At 41.3% G+C, this 6934-nt stretch overlaps 1 pseudogene; it reads left to right on the top strand.

Annotated features, from left to right (window-relative positions):
• Positions 1 to 413: 413 nt before the first annotated feature.
• Positions 414 to 6934, top strand: part of LOC122026764 — a 45329-nt pseudogene continuing 38808 nt past the window's right edge.

Here is a 6934-nt window from a genome sequence, read left to right as displayed (position 1 = left end):
TCTCAGTGCTCGTGTATGAATCAATTGTTGACAGTTGCTGTAACTGCTTATAGTTTCTGCACTTAGTACACTTTCAGCACTACTGCACGAAGGGCAGTTAGTTCAGTGCGTCCAAGGAATAAAGAGGAAGAGGGGGGCTAAGTTGAGGATGAAAAAAGACTTAGTGCAATGAACATCAGGACATGAGAGATTTGGTTTGTGGTTCACGAGAGCTTTCCGATTGTGTGATTGCCCTTCCGACGACAAGCACCTCCATCTGCAGTGGGCACAGGAACGAATCAATGGATTCGATAGTTATCCACTATATTAATTTGATATCAAAGCCAAGTCGTTTTTATGGAGTCATGCTTTCAAAAAGATAGTAACGAGTCAACTACACTTTTGATCATGATATGGAGCAACAATTTTAAGAAATGAACGTTTATGAAGAGAATGCTTTTATTGAAGAGGAAAAAAATTTTATTTACAATGAAGATGTGGATGATAAGATCGAAATATTCGATGATGCAATTTATGATTATGACGAGATGGATGAAGCTCTCAATGAAGTTGTTCAAACTACTAGATCGTCTAGTACATTGTTGAGGCTGTTAAAGCAATTCTTGCTCATGACTCTATAACCGTAGAATGTGCTGCTATAAGGCCTGAGCAGAAAAACTATAGTGATGTTCAACTCATTGATTCTACTTTAAACATCTCAGACTTATTGCTTGGTGCAGGCGCCATAAATGCAAAAGAAGAGTGCGCAAAATCAATTGGATTTGTTAATGGTCCAAGGTATCTTAATGGTGTCCGGGTAGGGATTGGGGCTAAACCTTCTGCTGAATTTGTTGCAGCAGTCTTTGGTACATGGCTTAGTGGAGGAGTTGCAGTTCCTCTTGCACTCAGCTATCCAGAATCAGAGCTTCTGCATGTCATGAATGATTCAGACATATCAATGATATTGAGCACTCAAGACCATCAAGGAATCATGGAGAATATGGCTGTTAAATGCTCTGCTAGACTTTCTCTACTTCCAACACTTGCCAGTATGCATGCCATCAAGAGATATTTTGAAAAAATATTCAGGGGAAACGACTGCTAATTTGGTTGCTGACGCGATCAGGAAAATTGAGGATTCAAACTTGCTGAAAGGAGATGATCCTGCTCTGATTCTTTATACAAGTGGTACAACTGGTAAATCTAAAGGTGTTGTCCACACTCACAACAGCATAATTTCTCTAGTCCAAATTCTGACTGAAGCTTGGGAGTATACATGTTATGACCACTTTCTGCATTGTCTACCATTACACCATGTGCATGATCTCTTCAATGCTTTAATTATTTGCACCTCTTTATGCAGGATCAGCGGTTGAGTTCATGCCAAAATTTAGTGTTCGAGGCCAAAGTGTGTCGCAAAGATGGTGTGATTCATACCCTAAAGATAGAAACACAGTAGAAGATGCAATTACTGTCTTTACAGGGGTTCCAATTATGTATACCAGGCTAATGTAAGGATATAAAACTATGGGTCCTAATCAACAAGAGACAGTTCCTTCTGCAGCTAAACAACTGCGTTTAATGATGTGTGATTCTTCGGTTCTTCCATATCCTGTATGAAACAATGGGAAGATATTACATGTCATCATCTACCAGAACGTGACAGAATAACTGAGTTTGTTATCACATTATTCAATCCTTTATATGGATATTCTGAAAAGGATCTAGATATGTATTTTTCTCTTTCGCATAGATCTTCTGAAGAGGATATAGATAAATTTTCCGCTGCGCTTTTCATATTATAGATAACATGGTGTGTGGTGTCACACACAGAAGTTCATGTTATCAGTTCCTTATAAATTATAAACAGTTGCTCACGACTAAGATGGAATGAGACAAACCATTGGAGTGGTTGTAGTATAATTAGGTAATAGTTTATCTTGACTAATAAATTACACTAGTATACTATGAGTGTATTGAGCAGAACCATTTGAGGTAGTTTCTTTTTATACTAACTATATAAAAAAATAATACCTCTGTTATTATAGAAGTACGTACTCTTAATCATGATATAATAACAAGCACATATACTTAATATTTATTTCTTTAATTTATCAAAGGGTGCGATTTAGCTCGTTAAATCAATAGACCTGCTAAGTTGGGAAATGATATTATTTATATGGTGTGTTGTTGATTATAGAATGAAACTGTGTCCTAGTAATCTAGGTTGATGATGTCCCCTTGAGGAGCTCATAAGGATTATCATGTAAACCTTGCAGGTGGACCTAGTCCGGCATGACAATGAAATTGAGTGGTACTACTCTTGGAGCTAGATATTAATTAAGTGAGTTGTCAGTAACTCATTTAATTAGTGGACATTCTATATCTTAAACACAAGGAGACTAACACACTCATGATAAGAAGGAGTCCATATAGTAATATGAGATTGATGTAATAGTGCAATAATAAATCTTTAGTGGAATGAGATATTATTGATGAACTTGAGTTGGGTGTTCAGGGCGAACACGGGAAGCTCAAGCTCATCGGGAGACCAAGACCAATTCCTCATCTCGGTCCCTATTATAGCCTCTTATTTATAAAGTCTTATATCCACCAAACCCAACTTCTTACCCACCTTAAGGTGGCCAACCAAGCCAAGCTTGGAGCCCAAGCTAGGGCCGACCAAACCAAGGTTAGATGGATTTAAGTTGTGGTCGGCCCTAACTTAGAGCCCAAGCAAGGGTGGCCTGCCACATTCACATTGAAAGAGAGTTTAAAATTATAAATATTTTCTTTTATAGCTTTCTACAAAGGATTAAGAGAAAAGTTTGATATCTTTCTTTATTTGTAGTTAAAAGGAAGATTTTAATTTTTTGATAAATTTTAAATCTTTCCTTATGTGGAAGCCATGATTTTAAAAGAGAGTTTAAAAATTATAAATTTTTCCTTTTATAGCTTTCTACAAAGGATTAAGAGAAATGTTTGATATCTTTCCTTATTTATAGTTTAAAGGAAGATTCTAATTTTTGATAAAACTTTCCTTTTTGTAACCATCCACATGTTTTAAAAGAGAGATTTTAATTTATAAAACTTTCCTTTTATGACCAACCATGAAGGGATTTAAAGAAAGAAATTTTTTAATTAAAATTTCTTACCAGCAACAATTAAGGAAGTTTTAATTTTTTGTTTAAAACTTTCCTTATTTAGAGGACTAAGTAGGGGTCGGCCATTAAAGGTTTGTAAGAAAGTTTTTAATTAAATTTTCCTTCTTAGACATTGACAAGGAATATAAGGAAGTTTTAATTATGTTTAAAACTTTCCTTATTTGCTAAGACCAAGGAATATAAAAGAGAGGGTAGATTTACCTCATGTGATAACACATCTATTATTCCTCTCCTCTCTTCCTTGGTGGTGGTCGGCCCTCTTCTTCCTCCTATTCTTCTTCCTTGGTGGCCGGTGACATCTCATCTCAAGGAGTGCAAGGTGGCCGGATCTTGTTAGAGGAAGAAGGAGAGATAGGAGGTATTGTTTCTTAGCATCCCTTGGAGCTTGGTTGGTGGCCGAAGTTCTTTATCTCTAGGAGATTGTTGGTGGCCGAAACTTGGAAGAAAGAAGAAGGTTTTGGTGGAGTTTCGTCTTGGTAGATCATCGCCCACACGACGTTCAAGATAAGAAGAAGGATACAATAGAAGATCGTGAGGTCTATAAGCTACAAAGAAAGATATAACTAGTTGTCTTACTCCGCATCATACTAGTTTTCTTTGTATGGATTTTGAAATACCAAACACAAGAGGCTAAGGATTCTAAGTTTTGAATTTATGATTCGATTTTGTGTTTCTTTTGTTTTTTTTTCGATCTTATGATTTAATTGTTCTTAGTAGTTAAACCTAGGGTTACTATAAGGAGATTAAATATTGAATTTCGTTGAAAGACTTTGTTTAGGAAGTGGTGGATGCTCCCATAACCAAGAAGGCCTAGTGTCTAACCATGTTTAACTTAGAAGCTGATCTCTGAAATAAATATTTAATCAAATTTGTAACATGGGTGGATTTGGATTAATAATGTTAAACATCGTTTGCGATCCAAGTCTAAACCTCTAAGAACAGATAAGTTGAATTTGGAATCAATAATGTTAAGTTCTGTTTGCGATTTCAAATTTCTAAAGAGCACAATAGGTTGTTAGGGAAGGTTCGGGACTTGTACAAAATTTTTGTACAGGGGAAACAGTACGATATTCCGAGTAGCAACCAACAAAAACTTTATCCATAACTCAACAGTTAGCCAACGGCTAACCAACAGCTCAAGGCACCTCCATTGTGGCGTGAGAGCACCTCCAAAGGAGGCCAGAGGGTGCCTCCAAGATCGTTGGAGGTGCCTTCCACCAAAAGGAGCAAGGGAACCTCCAACCATGTTGGAGCCACCTTCAACTAGGAAATTTGACCAGTTAACCTCTAAAAACTAGTTAACTCTTCCTCGCTCTTCTTTGGGTGATTCTCCAACCGTTCGGAGTTGAGCTCACCTGAACCCAACTCCGCCCTTCTCCTGGAGCTGACTTACTCTCTGGTTTCTCATCCCTCAAACATCACATACGTCATTCTCATCTACCAGTATACTCTTTCACAGTACCTCGTCCCTCAAATGCACAAAGCCTATCGACTCGCTTCCATGCCATCCTTATCGCTAGCCATGTCTTCTGCTTGATTTCTTGTGTTCCTAAGCTCCTGCATACTTAGACACAAGGAATCTAATATAATAGGACCTAACTTGATTTGATTGACCATATCAAAATCAACCTGAGATACTTACAAAATATTGTGCACCCAACACCAATAGTCTCTCCTTTTTTTGATAATATAAAAACTAAGTTAAAATTGTTGGTGCGGTTAGCACTAACGATTTAACCCAGGTTTTGATGAATGACAAATCAGGTTAAGTTAGTTTATTTTTGTCTGACACTTTGATCGAGTGTGCAGGAGAAGTCCAGACAGGTCGACGGGCTGACCGGATGTCTGGCACGAAGTCCAGCTAGGTCGACGGGCTGACCGGATAGCTGGCGAGAAGTCCAAGCGGGTCGACGGGATGACCGGACGCTTGGCGAGAAGTCCAGCTAGGTCGACGGGCTGACCGGATAGCTGGCGAGAAGTCCATGTTGGTGCAACCTTAGGTCAAGGTTGACCTGGTTGACCCGACTCGAGTTGACTTGACTCGAGTTGTATTTTGATGTTTGACTTGGGAAGATTGTTGATGCAACCTTAGGTCAAGATTGACCTAGTTGAGTTGCATGTTGATGTTTGACTCTTGTGAGAGAGTTCTATTCTTGATATGGGACAAGAATAGATGTTTGGGAGATTATTGGTGCAACCGTAGGTCAAGGTTGACCTGGTTGACCTGATTCGGGAAAAAGTCCAAGTATGGAGACTTGGCAACGAAAAAGTCCAAGCAGGGAGCTTGGCACTAGAAAAGTCCAAGTATGGAGACTTGGCACGGGAAAAGTCCAAGTATGGAGACTTCGAAAAGTCCAAGCAGGAGCTTGGCACGAGGGAAAGTCCTAACTGGGATGTTAGCAGGTGAAAGTCACGTGAGTGAAGCCGAGCGGTGGGAAAGTCCTAACTGGGATGTTAGGCAAGATGGAAAGTCCTGGTGAGGCAGTGGGAAAGTCCTAACTGGGATGTTAGGCGGTTGGAAAGTCCTGGTGAGTGAAACCAGGCAAGGGAAAATCCAGATGGATCAGGGATGATCGGACTTATGGTGTTGGAAAGTCCAAGTAGGTCAAGAGAGTGATCGGATACTTGGCACGAAGAGGAAAATCCAGATGGATCGGGATGATCGGACGTCTCGGTGGGTCAAAGGATTGACCGACACTTAGCGGGGAGTGCTAGCGGTCAAGGGAGTGACCGGATGCTAGGTATGATATACCAACAGTCAAGGTTGACCGGATGTTGGTGTGGAAGCCTTAGGTTTAGGGTTGAAGTTTGGATCGGTCCGGTGACCGATCCAGTGGGTCTTGATCGGTCCGGTGACCGATCCGGCGTGCGAAGGCAGAATCGGCGGAGATCGAAATTTCAGCTGGACCGATCAGTGGATGCTGATCGGTCTCCACGACCGATCAAGAGACGTGCGATTCTCGTGAGAGAGGAGAGCGGGATCGGTTCGGGACCGATCAGACAGATCGATCCCACGCATCGAAGTACGCGGCCGATGTCGGGGACCGATAGCGAAGGGCCTGATCGGTCCACGCACCGATCGAGCTCGATCGCGACACTGATCGGTCTGCCGATCGAGTTCTAGCCGTTGCGTCGCAACGGCTAGTTTTCTCGCTGTCTTCTTCGCAGGTATAAAAGGATCGAGGGCATCTTCTGTGAAAAAAACTCTTCTTCCTCCTTGCTGTTGCTAAGTGCTGCTGTGCTTGAGTTTTGTTGAGCTCGTCCAAAGCTTCGCGTGAGCTTCCCCGACTGGAACAGCTGCTGCATCCGGACTCCAGTCGACGAGAAAGCAAGATTGGTAGAGTGCTTGTGTATTCTTATTGTATTTCTTGCTTACTCTTTGTTCTTGTACTCTTTGTTTGCTGTTGCAAACGTTTGTGGCGAGGTTTCTCCACCCACAAGGAGTATATTGTATTAGCCGGTTCTCCGGGGACTCATCCACCGACGGATTGACTGGACTCGTCCACCTTACGGACACGCCGAGGAGTAGGAGCCCTAATCTCCGAACCTCGTTACATCCTCGTGTTAAGGTTTGGTTTTCTTCTCTTTCGTTTCTTTGTATTTTCCGCTGCGCTAACGAATTGTAGGAAGAAACGCGAGAGATTTGGGGTCGGCTATTCACACCCCCCTCTCTAGCCGTACGAAGGATCCCAACAAGTGGTATCAGAGCGAGGACGCTCTTCGTCGGATCAACACCCGTGGGAGCAAAGCTAGAGATGGATCAATTCGGAGAAGACATCACGATTCCACCC

This window comes from Zingiber officinale, chromosome 10A (genome assembly GCF_018446385.1).
Source record: "Zingiber officinale cultivar Zhangliang chromosome 10A, Zo_v1.1, whole genome shotgun sequence".
In the NCBI taxonomy this organism is placed as follows: Eukaryota; Viridiplantae; Streptophyta; class Magnoliopsida; order Zingiberales; family Zingiberaceae; genus Zingiber; species Zingiber officinale.
This window is presented reverse-complemented; position numbering and strand designations above follow the sequence as displayed.